The sequence below is a fragment of the Myotis nattereri genome (assembly GCF_964212035.1).
Source record: "Myotis nattereri genome assembly, chromosome: 1".
In the NCBI taxonomy this organism is placed as follows: Eukaryota; Metazoa; Chordata; class Mammalia; order Chiroptera; family Vespertilionidae; genus Myotis; species Myotis nattereri.
This window is the reverse complement of record NC_138075.1, coordinates 64618437-64634351: the sequence shown is the minus strand read 5'-3', so window position 1 is coordinate 64634351 and position 15915 is coordinate 64618437. Positions and strand designations below refer to the sequence as shown.

At 37.9% G+C, this 15915-nt stretch overlaps 1 protein-coding gene across 3 annotated transcripts in view; it reads right to left on the bottom strand.

The window, feature by feature from the left end:
• The window catches only part of FRMD5 (FERM domain containing 5), a 289075-nt gene that overhangs the window by 198877 nt on the left and 74283 nt on the right, over window positions 1–15915 (bottom strand). The gene's annotated exons all lie outside the window — the stretch shown is intronic.

The following is a 15915-nucleotide window of genomic DNA, read 5'->3' as shown; positions in this document are numbered from 1 at the left end:
TCAAGTAAACATCACGGTACTATAATTTGATATACATTGTGAACGGATTGCCTCCATCTAGTTAATTAGCACATCCATCACTTCACATATTTCTCTCTTAAATTTATCTATATTTTTTTTTGTAAAAACATTTAAGTTCTACTCTCTTAGCAAATTTCAATTATGCAATACAGTGTTATGAACTATTGCCACCATGTTTTACACTAGATCCTCAGACCTTATTCACCTTACAGCTGAAAGGTTGTAGCCTATTACCAACATCTCCCTATTTAAACTGTGAAATCTTTTGAAGAAAGGTCTGTCATTTACTCCAAGGAACCAGAACTCTGTCTGAAAATACAAAGGTGCTTAGTCAATGTTTGCAAATAAGAGAGGATACATCAGCCATTCTCAGAATCCCTTTACACCGCTAAAAATAATACAGAATTTAAAGAGCTTTCATTTATGTATATTCTATTAATATCTATCTTATTAGATATTACAATTGAGAACTTTGTAAAGTACGTATTGATTCAAGTGAGAAAGGTAAATAATGCCTAGCATTATTATGAAAAGAATTGTGACTCCAAGCATTTCCTGGGCCCAAGGGCCCAGACCACAACCAAATGGAATTGTGTGTGTATGTGGTTGTTTGTTTGTTTTTTTTTTGGGGGGGGGGGTTTGTATTTTAATTCATATGAAAATGAAAGTATTTTGGAAGGGTTATAGTCAAATAAAAAGATGTAAGAAGGAAGGGAGACACAACCTTAGGCATAGCTAGAGAAAATTGCTGGGGACAGGAAGGCAAAGAAGAGTACAAGCAGCACCAGTCTTAGGAGAAATAATAAAGAAGCTAAAAGCAATTCTGCACAAAGTGAAAAACAAGAAAGTCATCAAAGGCCAAAAGTTTGACCAAATTTTAGATAGAAATTGATCTTTTAGGTTTAAAATGTGCCATTTTGACAATCATATCACATCCCACTCCCATCTTTCTGTCATTCTCAGTCCTCATGTGCTCTGCTCTTTTTTTATGTACTTCTCTTCTCTCCTGCTTTGGACTCTGTTCTTTCTGGCTCTGTAGTCACTGGTTGAAAAACCTGCTCAAATGTTATGTGACTTGAGACAAAAAAAAAAAAAAAAGTGACAGCTCTGATAAAGCTGCATAATCAGAATCCAACTGATACATTTTTAAACATTCTATCAGATTATAAAAAATGATAATGAGATTTTAAAAATAGGAATGCTGGAGTTATTTTTACATGCTGAAAATAAATTAAAAATTAGTGTCCTTAAAATATGCTGCATGAAGGCCAGGATTAGAGTAGTCTGGACTTGGTTATAGTGCTAGGTCATAGATGATACAAATTTTTTAAAAGTTATTTCTTTAATGTTGTCAAATCATCCTTTCTACAGAAAAAAAAAAAAGCCATGGAAATATGACAATTCTCAAATTTGCCTTTGGTCTTTTCAACAAACTTTTCAGGGATATATAATTGGTTTAAATTTTGTTAAATAGTCACATGTGCTGAGGTATAAAAAAAAAACAAAAAACAAAAACACCTCAAGGTCTAGACCAGACATAAGCAAATTATAGGCCCAGGGCAAATCCAGCTGAAGACTGCTTCCATATAGCCCTCAAGCTAAGAATAGCTTTTACATTTTTAAAAGCATACAAAAACAAAACCATAAAACAAACAAAAAAGAGTAATATGCTTTAAAAAAAAAAAAAAGCTGTACATGGTCTACCAAGGCAAAAATATTTACTGTCCGGCCTTTACAAAAAAATGTTGCTAATGACAGATATAATGCATTCATCACAATGTCTGGTCCATCATACAGAAAAGTTCCATTTTTAATTGTCTGAGGAATCTCCACAGGTTTTCCATAGTGGTTGCACCAGTCTGCATTCCTACCAACAGCTGCTGTGCAGCTTTGATATGGTCCCACTTGTCTATTTTTGCTTTTGCTGCCTGTGCTTTTGGTGTCAACCATGTAATCATTCCAAGACCAAGATCATGACACTTTTCCCCTGTTTCTTCTAGGAGTTTTACAGTTTCAGGTCTTACATTTAAGTCTTTAATCCATTTCTAGTTGTTTTTGTTTATGGTTTAAGGGAAGAGTGTTGAATTTTGTCACAAACTCTTTTTCTGAAGCTGAGACAATCATGTGATTTTTATCTCATATTCCATTAATGTGATGTATCACATTGATTGATTTTTGTATGTTGAACCATCCTTGCATCTCAGGGATAAATGCCACTTGGTCATGCTATATGATCCTTTTAACGTCAAGTTCTCACTTAACATCTTCAATATAGTCATAGAACTGTGGTGAAACCACCATATATCAAAACCAATTTTACCACAGGCTAATAGATATAAATAAGAGTTACCTATGGCATCTCATAAAAGTTACAACAAAAAAACACCAATTGAGGACCTGCTGAACCATTGGATTCAGTTTGCTGACATTTTGTTCAGGATTTTTGAATCTATTTTCATCAGGGATATTAACCCTTGAGTGCCAACCAATATCCTAGGAACTATGCTAAGATTGCCAAGGCATTTTTGTTGATTTTACAGCAGTTTAGGAAAAAAATTTTGAATCGCAAGTAAATGAAGTTACATATTCAAAAACTTAAGGAAACCTTTACTACACTGACATATTTAGCAATATCATCATCACTAATAAAAGCAGACTTAGAACTGGACACCATTTCGAAGCTTTGATAGCGCTCCTGACACTTTAGGGGTTAATCTGTAGTTTTCTTTTCTTGTAGTGTATGTGTCTAGCTTTGATATTAGGACAATGCTGGCCTCATAAAATGAGTTTGGAAGTGTTCTGTCCTCCAATATTTTTGAAAGTGTTTCAGAAGGATTTGCATGAACTCTTCTTTCAATTCACCAGTGTAGCCCTCTGGTCCCGGGCTTTTTCTTTGTTGGGAGTTTTGATTACTGATTCAATCTCCATAGTAGTTTCAGATTTGTTCAGACTTTCTATTTCTTCATGGATTTAGTCTTGGTAAGCTCTATGTTTCTCGGAATTCATCCAATTATCCTAGGTTATCCATTACTGGCATGTAACTTTTTATTTCTGTGCCATTAGTTGTAATGTCTCCTCTTTCATTTTTCTTTTTTTCTTAGTCTAGCTAAGGACATCTAACGTTTGTCATTTAAAAAACAAACTCTTGGTTTTGTTGATTTTTTTCTATTGCTTTTCTTTTTGTATTTCATTTATTTCTGCTCTAATCTGTGTAATTTTCTTCCTTTTGCCAATTTTTTAAAAAAATATTTTTTATTGATTTCAGAGAGGAAGGGCAAGGGAGAGATAGAAACATCTATGATGAGAGAGAATCCTTGATTGGCTCCCTCCTGCATGCCCCACACTGGGGATAGAGCCCACAACCTGGGCACATGCCCCAACCAGGACCTTTTGGTTCATAGGTCAACGCTCAACCACTGAGCCATGCTGGTCAGGCCCTTTTTCCAATTTTGAGTTTTGTTTGTTCTTTTTCTAGGTCCTTGAGGTGTAAACTTATGTTGTTTGAGATCTTCTTTTTATTTTTTATTTTTTTATTGTTTAAAGTATTACACATAGTAGTACATATGTCTCCTTTTTTTTCCCCATTGACCTTTCCCCAGCTTCCCCTACCCCCTGTGGCATGCCCTCATTCCACTCCCCCAGAGTCTTGTGTCCACTGGTTGTGCTTATATGCGTGCATACAAGTCCTTCGGTTGATCTCTTTCCCCCCCTCCCCAACACTCCCTAGCCTTCCCACTGTAATCTGACAGTCTGTTCGATGCTTTACTGCCTCTGTATCTATCTTTTTGTTCATCAGGTTATAATGTTCTTTATTTTCCATAAATGAGTGAGATCATGTGGTATTTTTCTTTCATTGTCTGGAATATTTCACTTAATATAATGCTCTCCAATTCCATCCATGCTGCTGCAAATGGTAAGAATGCCTTCTTTTTTATGGCAGCCTATTATTCCATTGTGTAGATGTACCATAGTTTTCTAATCCACTCATCTGCTGATGGGCATTTAGGCTGTTTCCAAATCTTAGCTATGGTGAATTGTGCTGCTATGAACATAGGAGTGCATATATCCTTTCTGATTGGTGTTTCTGGTTTCTTGGGATATATTCCTAGAAGTGGGATTACTGGGTCAAATGGGAGTTCCATTTTTAGTTTTTTGAGGAAACTCCATACTGTTCTCCACAGTGGCTGCACCAGTCTACATTCCCACCAGCAGTGCACGAGGGTTCCTTTTTCTCTGCATCCTCTCCAGCACTTGTTGTTTGTTGATTTGTTGATGATAGCCATTCTGACAGGTGTGAGATGGTATCGCATTGTCGTTTTGATTTGCATCTCTCGGATAATTAGTGACTTTGAGCATGTTTTCATATGTCTCTTGGCCTTCCTTCTGTCTTCTTTCGAAAAGTATCTATTTAGGTCCGTTGCCCATTTTTTTATTGGATCATTTATCTTCCTTTTATTAAGTTCTATGAGTTCCCTGTAAATGTTGGAGATTAAACCTTTATCAGTGATAACATTTGCAAATATGTTCTCCCATACAGTGGGCTTTCTTGTTGTTTTGCTGTGCAAAAGCTTTTTATTTTTATGTAGTCCCATTTGTTTATTTTCTCTTTAGTTTCCATAGCCCTAGGAGCGGTATCAGTGAAGAAACTGCTTCGGCATATGTCTGAGATTTCGCTGACTGTGGATTCCTCTAGTATTTTTATGGTTTCCTGTCTTATGTTTAAGTCCTTTATCCATTTTGAGTTTATTTTTGTGTATGGTGTAAGTTGGTGGTCTAGTTTCATTTTCTTGCATGTATCTGTCCAATTTTCCCAGCACCATTTATTGAAGAGACTGTCTTGATTCCATTGCATGTTCATGCCTCCTTTGTCAAATATTAGTTGAGCATAGTGGTTTGGATCGATATCTGGGTTCTCTATTCTATTTCATTGGTCTATATGTCTGTTCTTGTGCTAGTACCAGGCTGTTTTGAGAACAGTGGCTATGTAATACAGCTTGAAATCTGGTATTGAGATCCCACCTACTTTGTTCTTTCTCAGGATCGCTGCAGCTATTTGGGTTCTTTTTTTAATCCAGATGAATTTTTGGAGAGTTCTTTCTAGGTCTGTGAAATATGCCATTGGTATTTTAATGCGGAGTGCATTGAATCTATAGATTGCTTTGGGTAGTATGGACATCTTGATGATGTTGATTCTACCAATCAATGAACATGGTATGTTCTTCCATCTCTTTATGTCTTCCTCTATCTCTTTTTTCAGTGTCCTGTAGTTTTACGCATATAGGTCTTTTACCTCCTTAGTTAAGTTTATTCCTAGGTATCTTAATTTTTTTGGTGTGATGATAAATGGGATTGCTTTTTTAGTCTCTCTTTCTGTAAGTTCTGTAAGTTCACTGTAAGTTCTATGTATAGAAGTGCCATAGATTTCTTGGCGTTAATTTTGTATCCTGCTACACTGCCAAATTCATTTACTAAGTCTAATAGTTTTTTGATTGAGTCTTTAGGGTTTTTTTGTACAATATCATGTCATCTGCGAATGAGGACAGTTTTACTTCTTCTTTTCCAATTTGGATGCCTTTTATGTCTTCTTCTTGTCTAATCGTAATTGCTAATACTTCCAGTACTATGTAAACAGGAGTGGTGAGAGTGGGCATCCCTGTCTTGTTCCTGTTCTTAGGGGAAATGGTTTTAGTTTTTGCCCACTGAGTATGATGTTGGCTGTGGGCTTGTCATATATGGCTTTTATTATGTTGAGGTATCTTTCTTCTTTTTAAATGTGAGCATTTATCACAATAAACTTCCCTATTACTACTGTTTTTGCTGCATCCCATAAGTTTTGCTATGTTGTGTTTTGTTCTCATTTGTCTTAATTTTTCTAACTTTGTTTTTTATTTCCTCCTTTCCCAATAATTGTTCAAGAGTGTGTTATTTCCCACATATTGTGAATTTTCCAGTTTTCCTTCTGCTATTGATTTCTAGTATTATTATGTTATGATCAGAATAAATAGTTGGTATGATTTCAATCTTCTTCAATTTTTTGAGACTTCATTTGTAACCTAACTCGTGATCTATCCTGGAGAAAGTTGTGTGTGTGCCTGAGAAAAATGTGTATCCTGATGCTGTTGGATGGAATGTTCTGTATATATTAGTTCCATTGGTTCTCAAAGTTCGGTCCAAGTCCAACATTTCCTTGTTGATTTTCTGTCTGGATGTTCTATTCATTATAGAAAGAGAGGCACTAAGGTCTCCTACTATTATTGTATTGCTGTCTATTTCTCCCTTCAGTTATGTCAACGTTTACTTTCTATACTTAGGAGCTCTGATGTTTATGCATATATAATTGTTATATCTTTCTAGTGGACTGACACTTTGTCATTTTATAACATCTTTCTCTGTTTTCTGTAACAGTTTTTCACTGAAAATCTGGATTGACACTTAAGGTCTATCCTTGCAGCACTTTCAAGATGTCATTCCTTGTCTTAGGGCTTGCAAGGTTTCTGAGAGTTTATTCCGATTCGTATCTTTGTTCCTCTGTATGTGATGTGCCTTTTTTTCTTTGGCTGACTTCAATATTTTCATGTTGTCTTTCATTTTCAGAAACGTGAATATGATATATCTAGGTAGGAATGTGTGTATTGTTTTGGCACTTGTCCTACCTGGAATTCTCTGAGCTTTATGGATTTGTGATTTGATGTCCTTTATTTCATTATTTTTGGAAAACTCTCAGCCACATGTCTTCTAATATTTCTTCTGTCCATTCTCTCTGTGTTTCTCTTCCTGGTTTCCAATTATGTGTACGTTAGCATGTCAGACCATTTGATATTGTCCCTGAGCTGTTGGATGCTCTGTTCTGTTTTAGGCTATTTTCCCCCCACTCTTTTTTCTCTTTGTGTTTTAGTTTGGTTAATTTCTATTGATTACCTTCAAGTTCACTGATTATTTCATCAGCAGTGGCAAGTCAATTAATAAGCCATGAAGGCATTCTTCATCACTATTACTGTTTTAAATGGTTACTGTCATTTGAGTCTTCTTATAGTTTCCATTTCTTTGCTGAAACTCCCTATCAGTGCATGCATGTTGTCTATCGTTTCCATTAGCTCCTCTAATATACTAACTAGAGTTATTTTAAATCCCCTGTCTGATGTTTCCAATATCTGGGTCATCTCTTAGTATTGTTCTGCTGATTTGTTTTATTTCTTGATAGAGGGATGATTTTTATTGCTTTTTGTGTGTCTCAATATTGTTACTGAATATGCTGTGTAAGATACCTCTAATGGTATTTTATTTCCTTTTCTTCCAGCCATGTGCGTTTCCACCTGTCCCCTAGGGTACAACAGAATTTGCTGTCCTTCTCCAGAGGGATGAAGGCTTTTTTCCTTAGAGAAGGATACAGGTAGAGCTTTGTGTCTTTCTCACAGCAGCAGCTGCTCCCCTCTCTACTCCTGCAGAACTTAAGGAGAACTGGTCTCCCATACTCTCCCCAGTCCTTCCAAAGAATACCCAACAGAGATCCTTGGATATGAAACCATAAGTAGGTAGAAACCATTTGTGTCTGCAGCTCCTAGATATTCTATATTCTCATTCTAACCCCCACCCCACCTTTAATAATTTGTTAAAACTTATAGCTGAATTCTTATTCACTTGTATGCTGGCCATTGTCCCATGTTCTGCCTCAAGTAAGCCAGTGCTTGCATTCTGTCTCTCCTTCGAGGTGCCTATATACCCCTAGATTGCAGGCCTTGCAACCTCAGCTCTCTGATTAAGTTCAAGAAAGTTTATGGTTTGGTTCATTATCTGACTTTTTCTTGTTGTTGCTGTGAAAGCAATACTCTTAGGTTTCCAGGCATAAGTCTGCTTCATCCTGACTATTCTTGAACTCTGGTTATGAATAGCTGTTACTTCCTTCATAATTTCTTTTGCTCTTCTAATCTAATCTATTTTAGGGATATCATGCCCAATGTCATCATGTACTAAGAATAAGTTTGTAACACAGAGTACACTAATTTTACCTACCTTTTGCAAGACTTCATATTTTTTACAACTATAGTACAGAGAGTCCTCAATTTACTGCCATTCAAAAAAGTAAATCACCCATACAATCCTTTAGCAAAGACATTCCATTATGGCTTTTAACACAGTAAAAGCACAGACCACCTATTCTTTCCCATTTGTATCCATCTCTAGCCTCAATATTTTTCATTGCTCCTCACGTCTCTATCTCTAAAATTCATTTCCACTTGCCTGAAAGATATTTTTCCATCCCTTCACTTTCAGTCTGTGTGAGTCCCTTCTAATGAGGTGGGTCTCTTGTAGACAGCAAATATATGGGTCATGTTTTTTTATCCATTCAGCCACTCGATGTCTTTTGATTGGACCATTTAGTCCATTTACGTTTAAAGTTATTATTGAAAGGTACTTGTTTGTAGCCATATCTATTTTTTATTTTTTTTGTGGCTATTTTCTTTCTGGGCTTTTTAGTTCTTCTTTTTATACCAGTCCCTTTAGCATTTCTTGCATTGCTGGCTTAGTGGTGATAAACTCCCTTAGCCTTTTTTTGTCTGTGAAGCTTCTTATTTCCCCTTCAATTTTGAATGATAGCCTTGCTGGATAGAGTATTCTTGGATTCAGTCCTTTGCTTTGCATCACTTTGTAAATTTCTGTCCATTCTTTTCTGGCCTGATGTGTTTCTGTTGAGAAATCATTTGATAATCTGATGGGGGATCCTTTGTAGGTAACTCTCTGTTTCTCTCTTGCAGCCTTTAAGATTCTCTCTTTGTCTTGGACATTTGCCATCGTTATTATGACGTGTCTTGGTGTGGGTCTTTTGGGGTTCATCTTGCCTGGGACTCTGTACTTGTGTAACTTTTTTCTTCCCCATATCTGGGAAGTTTTCTGACATTATTTCTTCAAACAGATTTTCTAATCCTTGCTACTCTTCTTGTCCTTCTTGCAGCCCTATTATGCGTATGTTACTTCGTTTCATGTTGTCCCGAAGCTCCCTTAGGCTCTCCTCCTGCTTTTTAATTTTTTTCTCCAGTTGCTGTTCAGATTGAGCTTGTTTCTCTGCCTTATCTTCTAAGTCACTAATTCAGTCCTCTGCTTCTTCTAGTCTGCTGTTGAAACTTTCCATGGTGTTTTTGATTGTAGCTATATCACTTTTCATTTCTTCCTGATTCTTGCATAGGTTGTTGATTTTCTCATCCATCCAGTGAATGAATTGTACAACCATTATTCTGAATTCTTTTTCTGTCATGTTGCATGCTTCAACTTCATTAATTTCCTTTCATGGCGACTCCTCATTGTCTTTCCTCTGGGTGTTGTGTCGTCTCTTCATTCTGATTATCTCCCGATGGTTCAAAAGTCGAGTTGCGTGGGCCTGGGCGGTGTGCAGTGGGAGCCTCCCACCACCCTAGTGTCACTGAAGAGCTCTGACACTAAGATGTGTGGTTGTTTTGGGTTGGTGGGAACCAGGCTTACTCAGAGTCAGTGTTGTCAGCGCTCAATGTGGCCTCGTACGCACCCTTAGAATCAGAGACCCTGCCTGCACCGTGCTGGAACAGAGGCCCCCCTGAAGCGTGTTGAAAACCAGAGCCCCCTAGCATGCACCAGGAGTCAGAGTTCCCCAAGAATGCAGTATCAGAGTCTCTGTTGCTTCGCGCAACCTTGCGTTGAGAATCAGGTTCCCTGTGTGCCCTTGCACCAGGAACTGGAGTCACTGGCTCTTAGTATGAATGCACAGGAAATCAGGATCTCAGGCGCAGGTGATAAGAAACACAGTCAAGGCACTGGTGCTTGGTGCTGCCTCCTGCCCAGAGAATCGGGGTCCCTGGGCCTGTGCTACGCAGGACAAATTCCCGGTGTTCGCGCGATTGCTCCCAGCCCAGGGCTCCGAAGCGGCAGTGTGCATAGGATCAGTTCCTGGGGTTCGCGGGTTTGCTCCCAGCCCAGGGCTCCTGGAGCAGGCAGTGCGAGCAGGACCAGATCCCGGTGTTCGAGCGATTGCTCCCAGCCCAGGACTCCTGAACCCGGCCCTATGTGGGATCGGTTCCAAGGTGCTCACGCACTTCCATGCTAAAGTTCCTGGAGTGCTGAGGCCCAGGCAAGGGGTGGGTCTATCAGTTAGTTACTCTGGCGCTGCCCGCAAGCCTGCGGGAAGTGGGGGTGGGCTCTGTTACTCACAGATCTGCCATGGGGATTTCTGAACTTTTGGTGTCCGCAGGTCTGTAGCTGTGGTCACAGGTCTCTGTCCCCAGTGGCTGCAGGATCCTGGTATGCGTCTGAGATCAGACTGGGTGGTACTGAGGCCAGGATCCTAGTCTCAAGCAGCTCTGTTTCCCAAGATGGTGTGGTCGCCGTGCCTGTGCTGGCCGCCCAGGAGTGTCCACGCAGGGAGCGGGACTCCGCCGCCTAAGACTGCCCGGTTTAGCAGCCCCTTAGAAGACCTGCAGAATCTAACTGTCCCTAGCTCATACACACACACCACACACGTCCACACACTCCTCTATCACTTTCTTGTGCTCTCACACTCTCTCCCTCCCTACCTTACTGCTGGTCGCCATTTTCTCCTATCTCTTAAATTCTCAAGGGATAAGTATTTTCTAACCTCTTAAAGGAATCCAGACTCTAGTAATTCCTGGCCATATGATCTTCCTCAAATAATTGAACCTCTCTAAACTTCCATTTCCTCATTTGTAAAATGAAGATAATAGTGTGAGAAATTAAATGAGAAAATGTACTATTTTTGAAAAGTACTTGGCTATCACTATTGTACTTTATCATCATTAATAACTGATTAAATTTATAGCCAACTGTATAAAGACTCAGGCATCTCTACCCTAGTCAAGCATATTCCCTATCATAATATCACCTTTAAAGGAATACCAAATTAAACTTAAAAATCATTTCCACTTAAAATGCCTTTTCCAGGAATGCAACCCACTGCAAATATGAGGTCTTCTTATGCACTACAAATATCTTTGCTTTATTTTAACTCTCATGTATACATATTTGTGTAGTACATGTGTGTGTGTGTGTGTGTTTCTATATATGTGAGCCTGATGACAGGTGACTGTCCCTTCTCATTGGGCCTTCCATCTGTAACAGGGACAGTGCCAGTCACAGTACTTAGTTCACTTTTTTTCCTTGGACAGACTCCATTACCCATTCACATATTTCACTGACTCTAAGGGAAACAAGCAAATAATCTGATGGTTTTGGTAATTTAAAAACTTCCTGCCAACATGCATTTTCAGCAACTGCCAAAGGTATCACAGAGTAACCAAATGCTCCAGCAAGGACTTGATCTTATTTATTTCTCTTGATCTTCAGGTTTCATCCTGTCTATAAACAAAGTCTCTAAGAATATTTTGGTGCAGCTGCTGGCAGTATCCTTAAGATACTGACCGAGTATGCATGTATTTCATAATAGTAATTCAAAGGCTAAAAGGGATTCATAAAAGTGAGATTTCTAGATCTAAAAACAAACATTTTTTAATGTTTATAGGACACATTTATGAAGACATGTTTTTTATCTCAGTAGTATTTGAAAATGCATTGGGTAGCAACTGCAGATCATGTGGAGGTTTTCTTCCCTTAAAATAACTTGCATGCGGAAAAGTTCCATAGGTTGAAAGGCAGTTTTGAATTTTTCCTAAAAGTAAAGAAGAGTTGTAGCGTAGCGGTATGTATTTTAGCACTAGCTAAAGCATACACAAATCTAGGAATCATTTCAGACTTCATCCCTACATAGGTTTCAACCACCAAGAATAGAATGACTTTACTGCAATATAGATTAGTGGAGTTCCAACTTTATATATAATCTTAAATATATACTAATTCAGCTAAAATATAGCAATACATTTGAAAATTTTCAAATACATACCACTCAATAAAGGCATATGGTTTCTTTCAGCTTCTTTGAAAACCTCAAGGTCACTAGGCCTGGAGGAACTAGCTTCCAACTTTCTTTCAATTCCTAAACATTTAGAGTTGCTCTTATCACCTATTCTGAATCCTTTGGACAATAAGCATCTTGTTTCTAGTCTCTATGAAAAAAAAATGAAACGCTACTTTAGAGCTCTCCCCATTCTCAGTCATTTGGGGTGCAATAGGAGCTAGGAAATATAGTCACCAACTGATATTTAAAAAATGAACAACAACAAACCTATGTGCCAGAAAATGAATTGTTGACTACTTCTCCCTTTTCATATTAAAATGCCAGAGGGCCATGGAAACAGAAATATATCTTATTTTTATATTTAAAAATTGCGCTATTATGCTTAAGTGTGCAAGAATTATAATGAACTTATAATAAAACTAGTTTTATACAAAAATGTTCCTATTAAATGGCTTTAGAAATTATCTTAAGAGAATAAAATCCTGAAATGAAAGTAAGAACTCCTTATTTATAGCATTTTGTTCATTATTTTAAAATTCATAATGCAATTTTAATGTTAAAAAATTAATGAGCAAAGAATTCCTTATCTATCACACCACCCTCACTGATTTTTCCCTGTGTCATATTTCTATTTACAAGTCCTCTATTAAAATGAAAATGCCTTGGGGACAAGTTAAGCTTCATTAATGAGTATCTTTGTGCCTAGCCAGATGAGAAGAGGGTCTTACAGGAATGGTTCTATAAAATACCTCTCTTCAACTCTTGCTCTCTTACCTGAAGCTGCCCCAGACAGGACCAGAGGGTACTCAGTTTGCAGGACTCTCAAACAGGCTGCAACCGCATCCCTGAATCCCTGAGAACCCCTCCTAACGGGTTCTCTACCACTTCCACCTAAACAACTTATATCCTGCCGTCATGGCAGGAGCATGAAAGACCTTCAAGGATCATGCTTCCTTCTAGTTTTCGACCACCTAGGTCACTGTCTGGTTCTACTTGATCTCCCAGACGCCAGCCTACTGCTTATTTTGGAAACAGGGACCTTGAAGTCAGAAAATCTGTTTAATTCCCAACCCTGAGCTTATTTACCCCAAGCAAGTCAATTACATCCTCTGATCATCAGCTTCTTCATTTTTATGTTTAAAAATATGTTTCCATTGATTTTTTTTAGAGAGACAGGAAGAGAGAGAGAGAGAGAGAGAGAGAGAGAGAGAGAGAGAGAGAAAGAGAAACATCGATGTAAAAGAGAAACATTGAGAGGTTGCCTCACGTAGGTGCCCTGACCAGGAATCGAACCAGTGACCTTTTGGTGTACGGGATGATGCTCAATCAACTGAGCCACTCTGGCCAGGGCCAGCTTCTTCGTTTTTATAAATGGGGATCATGCTATCCTCTCTCAGAAGACTGACACAGGGACTGAACTGGATAAAATAATACAATATATGTGAAATTTGTTTGGAGAACTATGAAGTATTAAACAAATACCAATTTAATCAGCCCATAAGAATGAAGAACACCCAGAACTTGGAAGCTAAAACGGAACATGGATCTAGAAGGGGTAAGTATATAAGAGAGGACATCAGCGCCTGTAAAAGTCATCCATCATAAAAAGGCCATTTGGATTTCTCTACCCCGATACCAGTAAGGGGATTCGGTACCTCAGCAAAAATGATTTATTTACAATAAAGCTGTGCCGTAGCCGGTTTGGCTCCGTGGATGGAGCGTCGGCCTGTGGACTGAAGGGTCCCGGGTTCGATTCCGGTCAGGGGCATGTGCCTTGATTGCAGGCACATCTCCAGTGGGAGATGTGCAGGAGGCAGCTGATTGCTGTTTCTCTCTCATCGATGTTTCTAACTCTCTCTCTCCCTTCCTCTCTGTGAAAAATCAATAAAAATATATTTTAAAAAAATTTAAAAATAAAATAAAGCTGTGACGTAATGTTACCAAAATTTGCATGAAGAAAGAATGTGTTAAAAGCTAATGGCAATATAAATGAATTTTTTTAGGGGGAGGGGATTTGTAAAGGAGAAAAAATTGGCAATATTTACCCAGCAGTGTCCAAGGGAAGTAAATATTGGCTTAGCAAGCATTATAATTTTGAGAGACAAATGTTTTGTATTATAAAGCAAGCTTAAAATGCCAGCTCTCACTGAGGAGTATTGAAATCTCCTTTCAAGACTACCTGGTATCCTTTATTCCGATTCTATATTCACCAAGCCATGTTTTGATTACTAACTGGATGGACAAAAGTAAAAACCAGACCTAAACCGATTCCCACAAGGATACTGTGAAACCCTGTGGGTGGGAAGTCAGCCTTTAACTTCTCAATGGTTATTTTTATTGAAAATATATTTACATATTTAACAAGATTCCATATAACTGTTCTCATTTTTTTTACTCTATACTTCTGCTTCTAGGTTATAATGCCAATATGAAAAAAAAATATGTTTACAAAGTTAAAAATCACAGAATTATATACACTTTTAAGAAACAGAGAGCAACCTGATAATTATAGCATACCTACTCTATGGATAGTTTGTAATAATTGAAAGTAATGGTTATAAAGACTACAGTATAGTAGGGGTCACAAACTCAAATGCCCACAGGATTAGGAAAGAAGCTTAAAGATAGAGGCAAACTGGTTTAAAAGACAACAGGGAATGATGACAACTATGGTGAACTAACAAGAGCAGCCACCACCCAGTTCATCGTTTACTGCCATAGAGAAATACAGACCTAATGTTGTCACATCTTCTGAGTTTTTAAAGGAATCTGGGAGTCGGGATCTCTTTATAAAATATCTTGACTTTCACACACTGGCAATTAATTCAATCTTCAACAACAACCACCACCAAACCAAACAAAACCGAACCAGTGAGTGTACTAATATTATGAGAGTCAAACAAAACATGAGTATGGCCTGGATTTGGCCACAAGTTCATCGGTTTGAACTCAGCTCTGCAACTTTGAAAAGTGCATGTATTATTCTGTTAAGAAAACACACAAAATATTGGAACATATGTCCAATTATACAAAAGCAATGTGCTTTTCTGATAAGTAGAGATGTATCAAAACTATCCATATGTGTCACATGTAATATGAGCCGGTAATAAAGTTTGTTATCAACATCAACTTTTATCTCCAGGAAAACAGTGGTCATCTATTCTTATGTCACAATGCATTTTTTTTTATTTTAAATCTGAAATTGACTTGTAAAATCAACCTAACATGTTCTATACTTTTCAATATACTTGAGCTACAAATAAATTTCTTCTTAGCAAAGAAAACGATAATGCTGAGATCTTTAATAATATTTGAGACAATCACACATAGCAGGATATTAAAACTACAGACACATATATGTAAAATAATAATAAAAATTAAAACTGGATTGAGATGACACAATTTTTACATGTCTAAACTCCCCATCCTAAGACCAATGAAATGAAACTACTTTAAAAAATAAATTCAAAATTTCAATGAAAGTAAGAAAGAGTGCCAGGCAGTTCACAAATTTTGAGGATTTCTTAAAAGACAGAAAGCAGGTAGAATCAGATCAGAGAAACAACACTGGAGGAAAGCTGAATTCTAGACACTTACAGAAAAAAACTGCTGTGGAGACAGGTGCAGTGTCTGGGAGCTTCAAACTTAGGAGTCAATTAAATAATAGCAATTAGAGGCAATCAGGAATCATCAGGGTGAAAAGGTGCACCAGGGCTCGGCCAGCATGGCTCAGTGGTTGAGCATTGACCTATGAACCAGGAGGTTATGGTTTGATTCCCAGTCAGGGCATATACCTGGGTTGTGAGTTTGGTGTGTGGGGCGTGCAGGAGGCAGCTGTTCAGTGATTCTCTCTCATCATTGATGTTTCTCTCTCCCTCTCTCTTCCTCTGTGAAATATATATCAATCAGCTACTTATTTTCATGGTCCAGGGAAGGAAAGATCTGTACCTGGATGGATATATATATCCATCCTTCCTGGATATATAGTTGGAAGAACCTGC